This window comes from Delphinapterus leucas, chromosome 8 (genome assembly GCF_059928025.1).
Source record: "Delphinapterus leucas isolate spDelLeu-1000000601 "Yukka" chromosome 8, BTC_Dleu_Yukka2, whole genome shotgun sequence".
Lineage (NCBI taxonomy): Eukaryota > Metazoa > Chordata > Mammalia > Artiodactyla > Monodontidae > Delphinapterus > Delphinapterus leucas.
Genome location: NC_143136.1, coordinates 110479963 through 110491979, shown reverse-complemented (window position 1 = coordinate 110491979; position 12017 = coordinate 110479963). Strand labels below are relative to the sequence as shown.

At 40.9% G+C, this 12017-nt stretch overlaps 1 protein-coding gene across 6 annotated transcripts in view; it reads left to right on the top strand.

The window, feature by feature from the left end:
• Window positions 1-12017, top strand: part of ARHGEF4 (Rho guanine nucleotide exchange factor 4) — a 250732-nt gene that overhangs the window by 56014 nt on the left and 182701 nt on the right. The window lies entirely within an intron of this gene.

Here is a 12017-nt window from a genome sequence, read left to right as displayed (position 1 = left end):
GGAATTTGCTTGATTGCTGAAAACTCTTGATTGCTTTTCAAAGCATATACAAAGTTGGTTCAGACAGCTTCTGGTTGCTTTTTTTTAATATATAACTTTGTCGGGGAGCAAGAGCTCAGAGCTTTCTAGTCTGGTATCACTCATCTGGAACGTGACTTGGAAATCATAAAATGCTCTGATTTTCATTGTCACTAATTCTCTGTTTATGCTGTTTCCTTCTTGGGCTCTGTTTTCCCTCTACATCTTATAAATGTCTTTTGGGGCTCCTGCATCAGCCCTCTTCTATTCTTACTCTGTGCACAAAGCCTAGATTATCTCATTCACATAGCTTTATGTACATATTGATGGCTCCCAAAGCAGTCTCCAGCTCAAATTTCACTGTTTTACGTCTGTCAGCCTACTGGATACTTTTACTAAGATATTCCATGGACAAGTCCATTTCAATCTCATTTATATCCCTCCCAACTCCCAAATCTACTTCTGGACAGCCTCATAACTCATCTTGTCTCCAGTCTTGCCCCACTCTAACTGCATCCCCATGTGGAACCCAGAGGTTCTTTCCTTGTTGTCTTTAGGACCCAAACGCCTTAGCATGACAATCAAGGCTGTTTTGATCTGACTTAATTCTCTCTTAGCACTCTTCTCCTTCCCTGTAACTCCCGTTATTTAGCTCTACCAAACTACATATTCTTCCAACCTTTATCATAATGTATTGCCTCTGTCTGAAATGTCTACTTTTTCTCGGCTAAGAGTTAGTTCAGCTGTTCGTATTGGGAAGCCTTTCCTGATGTGCTCTTATCCCACTGGCATATCATCATTGTTTATTTACTTTGCTGTCTTACCTACCACTCTGTAGTCTCCTTGATTGGAAGAGCCCTTTCGCTTGACACTGCCTGGCAAGAAATAGGAGCAATAATTGAATGCCTACTGAGTGGATGAAGGATACATGTACTACTTGTGAATTAAAATACCAACCCTTATAGAGCATTTTCTGTGTGGCTTGGTGCTTTACATCTATTATCTATTTTTTTTTTAAGAGACAAGTATTATTAGCTTCCCTTTACAGATGTGGAAACTAAGTCTATGAGAGTTAAAGTAACTTACCTGAGGTCTGTCGCCCAGCAACAAGGGATGAAGGAGGGACTTGGACTCAACTCAGAATAATCCCAAAGCCTGTGTCCTTTCAGTGTCAGCATTCTTTCTATCAAAGCAAAATTTCAGTGGTTCTTATGTATATATGCATTTTATCAGTCATTTTTAGATAAGTTTGAATATATCACTTGTGTGTGTTGGAGCAGGGAATTAGTATGTATTTGGTAGAATAAAATAAATCAGAGTCTAAGTACAGTGATTCCTAATTTAGGGGCATTTAGTGCCAAAGTAGGATTAGGAGAATGCACTCATTGGTGAGGATATAGTGCAAAAAATGTGCAGGCTCTAACTTGCACAAAATTAGTGACCTCCACAGACCTGTGTAGAAGTGGCACTTCCTGGGGAGGATTTGAGGTGTGGGGGGAGGGGGATGGGGCCCAGCTCAAATATGTACTTAGATCAGAAAACCATTAGCTGGAAAGTGGACATGGAATGTGCTTTTAATTTCATTTCCCCAGGTTGTCAGGTTTCTATATGTTTATAGATCCCAGACAGGCATTGACCTACTTAATTATGCTGCCTTCTCAGAGGGGCCTTCCCTGAATAACTTGCATAAAATAGTAGCCAGCTCTCTCCACCCCACCCCATCCCACCCAACTAAACCTTGGAATTCCTCATCTTCTTTACCCCTTTTTGTCTTCTCCATAGTACTCACCACAACCTAAGATGTATTTATTTGTATATTGCTTATCTCTCCCATTAGAATATCAACTCTGTGAGGTTGGGGATTTTGATTATTTTTTTTTACCTCAATATCCCCAGGTCCTAAAACAGTGCCAGGCACTAAATCTTTGTGAAAGGGATACTTTGGTTTTGGTTGAGCCTTCTCTGAGTATTAACCATGTGCTGGGTGCTATGAAGACCTTGAAAGGAAGCTATGACATTCTTGCTCTAAGGAAATTAACTGAAGAATTGGAACTGGTCAGAAACTTAGATTTAATTTTACCATCCTCATAAGATGATATAGGGGGTGTCAAAAATTTCCTTTTAAGAGTGAGATTATAAATATTTTAGGCCTTGTGGGCAACAACAGGTCTCTGTCACATATTCAACATCCTTTTTTAAAAATAACCTTTAAAATATATTTTAAAAAATTCTTATATTCAGACTGAACAAAAACAGATCATGTGCTGGATTTGGCCCAAGGCCACAGGTTGCTGACCCCTGAGATAGTAAATTAGCCTGTTACTATTTCATGGAGGCTGGAAGAAGACATGAGACTCCTGGTTCAGAGACAAGGGGCTTTATTACTCATGGCTCAGCAAGCAGCAACAACATCATGTCTGTTTCAGTTGTTTTTGCCCCCCACTCAAGTCCTGTGAGGTCAGTGCAGAGGGCCCAAGTGGATGTTATGCAAGCAGTGGATTTGTGTCACAGCTGAGGGACACTGGGCTTAGACAATCACTTCCTTTATAGCAAGCCTGCTTTTTGTCCTGGAAGAAGATATTACTTCATCCCTCAAGGTTGCTCACTGAAAACACAGCCCTGAGAAATGAGTAGAGATGGAGTTGAATTCTTGGCTTACCCAGTAAGTATGTGTAGGGATACTCAGGGCCCATGGTGGATTGCTTCTCTCAATAGTATTTTCATTCCTTTGTATGTTCAGTTGGATTGAATAGAATTTAGTACATGCCAGGAAATATAAATGGGGCTAATGATACAAAAAGAAATAAAACATGGTCCCCATTCTCAGGAAGCTCACAGGCTGTTAATAACTGTAATATATGAGGTGTTCACAGTGTAAATGTAAACGTTACTCTGGAAGTACAAATAGGTGCATGGCAACCTTTTGCACATTTGGGGAACACAGAAGAGAGGACGTAGCTTTTGAGTTGGTCATGAGAAGATGCCAGAATGAGGCAGTGTAGGAGTTTTTCCGATAGAGCATCCAGTTCGGTCAAAGGCACAGAGGTGTGTTGAGCAATGCTGACTAGGTGAGTGTAACTGAAATATAGTATGTATGGGAGAGGTTGATGGGGAGTGAGGTAGGGAGAGAAGGAACGAGGGAGGAAACTAGCATTTCCCAAGAGTCTGTCACTTAGATACATTAACTCATCTACTCCTCATAGCCTGTCAGATAAGTTATTGGGTACATACCGTGTGCAGAGCTTTTGGGGATTTAAATACACTAGCTCATTTATCCCTCTTAACTCCCTGTTACAACCTTTTGGCAGATGAGAAACCTGAGACTTAACTAACTTGCTCAAGGTCACAGCTGGTGGCACATCTGGAATTTGAATCTGGGTTGGCCTGGTCCCACAGCCTGTGCTCTTTAGCACAACCTTCGTTTCCCTCAGAAACCTTGGAAGATTACTTCAAGCAACAGTGAAACATTGTGGAACTAGGATTTGCACCCGTGTTCACCTGCCTGCAAAACTATTCCTGCTTTCCCAGATTTATTTCAACATAATTGAAGGAGCTGACTCCCAATAGAAGGCAGTACCTTGAATTGTAAATATGAAAGATGACCAGGAACAGTGACAGACATGTAAAGGAAATCCCCTAACCCTCTCTTCCATTTGTGTTAGCTGTCCTCAGCTCCTTCCAAGAAAATGTGGATATTTTTCAAACAGTGAGGAGGCGACACAACATAGCAGTCAAGAACACAGGCTTTATAATATGAGCAGTTTGGTTTGAATCCTAGCTTCACTAAATAGCAGTGCAAAATTCGGCAAATCGCTTACTTTCTCCAACTCTCGTTTTCCTCCTTTGAGAAATGAGTTGTGAAGCTTAAATAAGATATTATTTGTAAAACACTAGACACAGAGCTTGACACAATGGACTGCATAGGAGGATATTGAAATTGCCAAGAATTAGGACAGGATTAGCATTGGGGAGAGTTGGCAGTGAGTCAGAAACCAAAATCTTGAAGGGGTGAGGGGGTGTAATCCTCGGGTCAATGTATGGCTACAATAAGCATGGTCATGGGTAGCACAGTCAAAATAGATGATATTCAAGGCTAAATGACTTAAGACATTGGGCTTCTGCCTTTGCTGGTGAGAGTTCATAAAACAAAGAGACTACAGTTGTGTGCAAACTGTCTTTGGAGGCATCCTCTTCTTGCCCAAGGCTCTTGATATTTTGAATGTTACAGAGATTCTGAGGAGGGAGAGGAAAATGTGGCCAGAATCTCTCAACTTGGAGGTGGCCCTCGAGTGTAGGTGCATTGAAGGTAAGGACAGATGGTGATGCAGAGTGCAGATACCAAGGGCTCCCCAGGCTCAGTGTGCTTGATGGGGAAAGTCCAGTTGGGGCACGTGTGCTGGAGGAGAGCCACCTGGACCCCAAGGGGATGGTTTGAGTCCAAGGCTGAGTGGGCTGAGCAAAGAAAGTCCCCACTTCTCTGGTCTGTCTGGGTGGCTGGTCCACAGGCAGAATTCACAAGAGTCAAGAGCAGCTGGGGTGTGGGGGTCAAAAATGCCAGTATGAGCTGGATATAGAGAATGGCCAGTGGGAAGGAGAGCTCACTGCCCAAGACAGAGAGGAGATCATTCGAGACGAAACAGGCAGAGGTGACTAGTGGCTGGGCCAGGCGTCGGGAAGAGAAAGTCCTCTCCTGATCCTCTGTCCTGCTTCCTTCCCTCAGGCCTGAAGTCGAAAACGCTGGCGCTGCTCCCTGACGCTCCCCACTCTAAAGCAAAATGCCAGAAACTAGTGCAGTCAAGGCCATGGTGACTTCCCAAAGGTGCTCTGGGGGAGCACCAGGAAAGCAATTGCCCTGATTTCTCAACCACACCTTGTGGAACAGTTCCTCCTCCATCCCTGTTACTGGCCAGGCCCCCTGGGGTGGGGGTCTTCCATGGGGACCAACATCCTGTCTAGGATTTTTGCTTTTCTTCATTTTTGCTTTGTTTTTATTTTAATTTCTTTGGGGCTTGCTTTGAAAGACTTGGGCTTCCCCTTTCGGCCCAAGGTTTCATTAGCCCCCTGCCCCTCAGCCAGAGCTCCTGGTGAAGCTCCTCATATTCCCCCTCCATCTCTGACCCTAAGAGCTGTGCTCCAGGATCACTGAGAAATTGAGATCTTTCAGGAGCAAGCTGATAGAACCTTTGTGCTCACCCCTCAGTTAGAATTGCCTATTGCATATCTGTCTTCCCTGTAAGATTTGAGTAAGATTTCAGAATTGAATTGATTGAATGAGATTTCAGAAACCTTATTCGTCTTTGTATTATCAATGCCTAGAGCCTAAAACGCAGTCAGTAAGTACTTGCTGAACTGAAATGAGGTAGAACCCATGTCATCCTCTCATACAGGGTTTAAGGAGAGGCATATGGGACCTGGGGGAGCTGCCTGTGTTTTCTAAGGAGGCTTCTCCTTTCCTGCTGATACTGTGCACGTTCAGGGCAGCGGGCGCTCCCTGAATGATGAAGGTGCCCTGATGTCTTCAGGGACACCGGAGCTCCCTCTCCATTTCTCTGAAATGCTGGACTAGTGTGGTAGGCAGTCATTATGCCATCAAACAAAATTTTTTTCAGGAAAAAAAGTGTAACTCAAGGATATATGGATTTCTCAAGTGCCTCTTTTCCACCTCTCCACACTGAAAATACTGTATTCTCTTATTTACAGCACTTTTCTCAATTTCCTGTGTGGGTGTTGACTCAGTTGTTCAAACCTGGGGAAACCAGAGTCAACTGCAGAACCCCCTGGCCCTGACCCGGTCACAGAGCTGGTGGCAGGGCCCACCTGTGTCCGTGGAGGCGGGGAGCAGGGCAGGGAAGGGCTGTGTGGAATGACTGCAGGTATTTGGGGCTCTCTCTCTGATGGTCTAACAGCAGTGGGCAGGGTTGTTTTCCAAGAGGTCTTAGGAAATTAATCTCCTAGTCATCTGCAGGCAGAGGCTTGGTCCTGTCATGAACTGTGTGGCCTCGGCTGAATTGCTTAGCCTTCTGAGCCTGTCTCCTCATCTGTAAATATGGAATAATAGTGTATATTTCTGGGGTACTTCTGAGAATTAAATGAGCTAATTCATGTAAAGTCCGTAGAATAACGGAGAGCTCACGGTAAGTGCTCAACAAATGTTGACTATTATCATCACCGTCATCATCATTATTTCTCCTCATACTGATATAAAACAATTTTATTTTATGTTGTGAAGGCAAAAAGTGGTATGGGAATTCTGAAAAGAATATAACGGTTTAGTGCTTCCCTGGTGGTGCAGGGGTTGAGAGTCCGCCTGCCGATGCAGGGGACGCGGGTTCGTGCCCCGGTCCGGGAAGATCCCACATCCCGCGGAGCGGCTGGGCCCGTGAGCCATGGCCGCTGAGCCTGCGCGTCCGGAACCTGTGCTCCGCAATGGGAGAGGCCACAACAGTGAGAGGCCCGTGTACCGCAAAAAAAAAAAACGAATATAACCGTTTCACCAAGTAATTTAGAAAGGCTTGTTGAAGGAGGCAAGAACATGAAGAAATATAAGTAATGGCATATGATTAGACAGAAGAGCATTCAGAGAAACTCAATTTAATTTAGTTTAATGGTTAAAGAGTACAGATTCTGGAACCAGATGCAATTGTAAGATTACTAATTTTGCCATTTACTAACTATATAATATCATGTGTGTTACTCAAATTCACTTTGCCTCAGTGTATTCCTTTGTAAAATGGGCGTGATTATAATATCTATGTCAGAAGCTGTGATTATGACTAAAAGCACTTGAAAGCACTCAATAGTGTTAGCTGAGATCATTAATAGTGTGCCTACTATGTGGTGTCCGACATGATTTTTGATACTTTGGGGACTGAAAGGCAGGTCACAATATCTGTTCTGAGCTGTTCATTGTGCGTTGGAGAAAGTAAAACATTTAGAGAGAGATAACAGGTAACCATAACACAAAGCAGTGTCTGAAAGTGCCCCAAGTGGCAGAAGAATTTGAGAAATATTGTTGATGTGGTACTCTTTTTCTAGGACCAGCAGGAAGTGGCTGGGGGGTGTGGCCCTTGAACTCTGTTGCTTCCCATAGAACAGCCTCTGATTGCAGGCTGAGGACTGTCCCCAGGAACTGCCCTCGCCAGGAAAAGGCTTGGCCTCCCCAGGCTCCCTTCAGTTTCCTCACCAGTAACATGAGGACAAAATCCAATACCTCACAGCACTCTAGGAGAGAACTCAGTGGGGTGCCATATTTGAAAGTACATACTTTGGAAAGTTAAATGAAGTGGTTTACAAGTTTTCGATACCGTTACTAATCCATTTAACACTTCTACCTCTCTCCTCAGCACTGGCATCACTTCCGCTTAATCTGTATCTGGTCTGGCCTTGTTGTGCACCCCATTACAGGCTCATCCCCCCTCACTGGAGCAGCTCTGAGCTTGGGGTGTTTCCTACTTTGAGCCTTTGAGGGTGTGCTGTCATGTGTACCTCTGCATATGGTCTGCTCTGAGGGGCAGGCTTATCCAAGTTTCATGGGAAATTTAGAAAGAATTACATCACTTAGAGTGATAGGAAGCTGAACAGGAAGCAACAGACAAAGGAACTTTTTTTTTTTTTTTTTGCGGTACGCGGGCCTCTCACTGTTGTGGCCTTCCCCGTTGCGGAGCACAGGCTCCAGATGCACAGGCTCAGCGGCCATGGCTCATGGGCCCAGCCGCTCCGCAGCATGTGGGATCCTCCTGGACCGGGGCACGAACCCGTGTCCTCTGCATTGGCAGGCGGACTCTCAACCACTGCGCCACCAGGGAAGCCCAGGAACTTTATTTTTTGAGCCTGGTATATTCCTTACTACACACACACACACACACACACACACACACACATGTTTCTTCTTTTATTGTGTAATTTAAGATACCCCAAACCACATAAGATACATGTACAGTTTCTAAAATATAGTTATGAAGCAGGCACCCATGTAATCACTACATGGGCCAAGAAACAGGACCTTGCCAGCCCTCCAGAAACCCCTGTAAGCTCCTCCCCAGTCTATTGTGATTGGATGTTTAATTTTATAATTTAAAGCTTCTTTAAAACAGAAGCTTTTCTATCTGCATCTATCGGTGTGATCATATGATTTTTCTCTTTTAATGTTATGTTACATTACATTAATTGTTTTTCTCATATTTAGTCAACCTTGCCTTCTTGGTATTAACCCAACTTGGTCATTATGGATTTTTTTTCTTACTATATTGCTGGATTTGGTATGATGATACTTTGTTTTACATTTCTGCATCTTTGTTCATATATGAAATTGGTCAGTAATTTTTTCTCATTAATGTTTTTGCAGGATTTTGAGATCAGTAATATATTAACCTTATAAAATGAATTGACAAGTGTTACCTTTTTAAAAAAGCTTCTGAAATAGACTGTCTAAAATTTTGATTACTTATCCCTTGAATATCTGGTAAAAATTGCTAAGGAAGTTTCCTTCATGGAAAAAAAAAGTAGTACTGATTCAATTCCTTTAATGGTCATTGAGGTAGTCACAATTTCTATCTCTTTTTGAGTCACTTTTGGTAGATTATTTTTTTCTATGTGGATATACAGTGTGTCCAGCATCCTGTGTTGAAAAGGCTACCCTTTTCCCAGTGAGTTAGCTTAGCACCAACAAAATGGTCTATTTGTGGGTCCATATGATTTAATCCTTTGTCTCTATTTGGCTCCATCAATCTAGTCTCCTTATACCAATATCACACTGTCTCGATTACTGTAGCTTTAGTCTTGAAAGTCTTGAAATCAGGCCATGTAGTACCCCAATTTTGTTCTTTTTCAGGACTTTTTAGCTATTCTAGGAAATTTGCATTTATGTATAAATTTTAGAATCACATTACAATTTCTACAAAAAGCCTACTAGAATTCTGAATGGGATTACACTGACTACAGATCAATTTGGAGAAAATTGATATCTTAACATTGAGTCTAGTTTTATTAAATTATATTTTTCTGAGAATTTTTCCATTTCATCTAACTGTTCAAATTAATTTGCTTTTTTCATAAAACATTATTAATACCGTTAAGGTCTGCAATATGTGTGACAACAGCCTCCTTTTCATTCCTCATTTGTTATGTGTATCTTCGCTTTTCCTTGACCAAACTTATCAGAGGTTTGTGAGTGTATTAGCTAAGGTATTCCTGGCTTCTGAAACAACAACAAGCCAAAATGTGATATTATAGTTTATTTCTCTAAATAAGTGTATGTAGTCAGCAGTGGTTTTCCTCTAAGTAGTGATTCAAGAACCCAGGCCTTTTCCATATTTCTGCCGTATTCATGACATTGTTTCCAGGGTTGCTTTGCTTGCCTCTATTACGCTGGGAAAGAGGATGAAAGACACCCATGGAAGGTTAATGGGCCAGGGCTGAGAAGGGTGTGTGTCATTTCAACTCACATTCCATTGACCAGAACTCAGTCACAAGGCCATAACCACTCAGACAGTGCTGGGAAATGCTACTGCACTGTGAACCTGGAAAGAAAAGGAATAGGTTTGTACAGCTATCTTACGTATTCTAGAGTGATTTTTAATGGTATTTTAAAAAAGCTTATTCCTTTGCTGGACCTCGCTGTTATGTACTGGTTTTCTATTTTATTAGTTGTTGCTCGTAGCTTTGTTATATTCATTCTTATACTTAACTCTGTTTTATTTTTTTATTCATCTTCCAACTTCTTGAAAAAGATGCTTAATTTATTAGTGTTCAAGCTTTCTTTTGTAGTATTTAAGGCTACAAATTTTCTCCCTAAGTAATGCTTTGGTCGCATCCCATGAGTTTTCATCTGTGGTATTTTCTGATTCTTCCAGTTCAAAACATTATCTAATTTCCATTGGTATTCCTTCTCCAATCCTTGAGTTATTATAAATTGTTACTTACTTTTATTGTGTGTGTGTGGTACGCGGACCTCTCACTGTTGTGGCCTCTCCCGTTGCGGAGTACAGGCTCTAGACACGCAGGCTCAGCGGCCATGGCTCACGGGCCTAGCTGCTCCGCGGCATGTGGGATCTTCCCGGACCGGGGCACGAACCCGTGTCCCCTGCATCGGCAGGCAGACTCTCAACCACTGCACCACCAGGGAAACCCTGTTACTTACTTTTTAAATATATATTTAAAAAGGTTTAAATAATAAACCTTTATTATTGATTTCTAGCTTAAGTGCATTGGAAGAGAGAAAGTACACTGAATGATTTCAATCTTCTGAATTTTATAATTATTATAATATTTTTCTCTACTCTTTCTGGAAGATGCACGCTCTGTCCCCATTCTTTAAATATTCGTCCAAGATTTATAATATGCATATTTAACTTACCAAATTAAGTGATTCAATTTCTTTATCTTCCTCAAGGTTAATACAATGATCATTAATTTTTTACCTTTACTGACTTCTTTGATATTTTTATCCTGTATTTTACTGCTATGTTTTCTTTTTTAATGCTACTAGATGTTATTATTGTTATTTTATATAGTGCATGTGCATTTTTTTACCCACTTATTTACTATATTTTTTGCTCTTCATTCTTTCTTTTAACTAGAGTTACTCTCCTATCTGAAATTCATCCTGTAGATTTTCCTTAATGAGAGTCTACCAGGGGTGAATTTTCTCAGATTTTTGTTTTCTTAAATTGTACTTTTTTTTCTTTTTTTTAATTGAGGTTTTGTTGATTTACAATGTTCAGGCAAAGTAATTCAGATCTATATCTATATTCTTTTTCAGATTCTTTTCCATTATAGGTATTACAAGACATTTAATATAGGTCCCTGTTCTATACAGTAGGTCTTTGTTGGTTATCTATTTTATATATAGTAGTGTGACTCTGTTAATAATCCCAAATTCCTAATTTATCGCCCCCAAAGGTTACCCTTTGGTAACCGTAAATTTGTTTTCTATGTCTGTGAGTCTGCTTTGTAAATAAGGTCATTTCTATCATTTCTTTAAATTCCACATATAAGTTATATCATATGATATTCGTCTTTCTCTGTCTGACTTACTTCTCTTAGTATGATATACTCTAGGTTCATCCATTACTACAGATGGCATTATTTCATTCTTTTTTATGGCTGAGTAGTATTCTATTGTGTATATATACAACTTTTTCTTTATCCCTGTGTCTGCCAATGGATGTTTAGGTTGTTTCCATGTCCCAGCTGTTGTAAATAGTGCTGCTATGAACATTAGGATGCATGTGTCTTTTTGAATTATGATTTTCTCTGGGTAAATGCCCAGTAGTGGGATTGCTGGGTCATATAGTAATTCTATTTTTAGTTTTTTAAGGAACCTCCATACTGTTCTCCATAGTGACTGCACCAATTTACATTCCCACCAACAGCGTAAGAGGGTTTCCTTTTCTCCACACCCTCTCCAGCATTTATTTGTAGACTTTTTTGATGATGGCCATTCTGACTGGTGTGAGGCAACACCTCATTATACTTTTGATTTACATTGCTCTAATGACTAGCAATGATGAACATCTTTTCATGTGCCTGTTGGCCATCAGTGTGTCTCCTTTGGAGAAATGTCTATTTAGGTCTTCTGCCCATTTGGGGGAGTTGTATTTTTTTTTTGTTATTAAGTTGTATGAGCTGCCTGTATATTTTGGAAATTAAGCCCTTGTCGCTCACATCATTTTCAAATATTTTCTCCCATTCCATAGGTTGTCCTTTCATTTTGTTGATGGTTTCCTTTGCTGTTTAATTAGGTCCCATTTGTTTATTTTTGCTTTTGTTTCCATTACTCTAGGAGACAGATCCAAAAATATATTTATGTAATTTATGTCAAAGAGTGTTCTGCCTATGTTTTCCTCTAGGAATTTTATAGTATCCAGTCTTACATTTAGGTCTGTAACCCACTTTGAGTTTATTTTTGTATATGGTGTTAGAGAATGTTCTATTGCATTCTTTTACATGTTGCTGTCTAGTTTTCCCAGCACCACCTGTTGAAGAGACTCTCTTTTCTC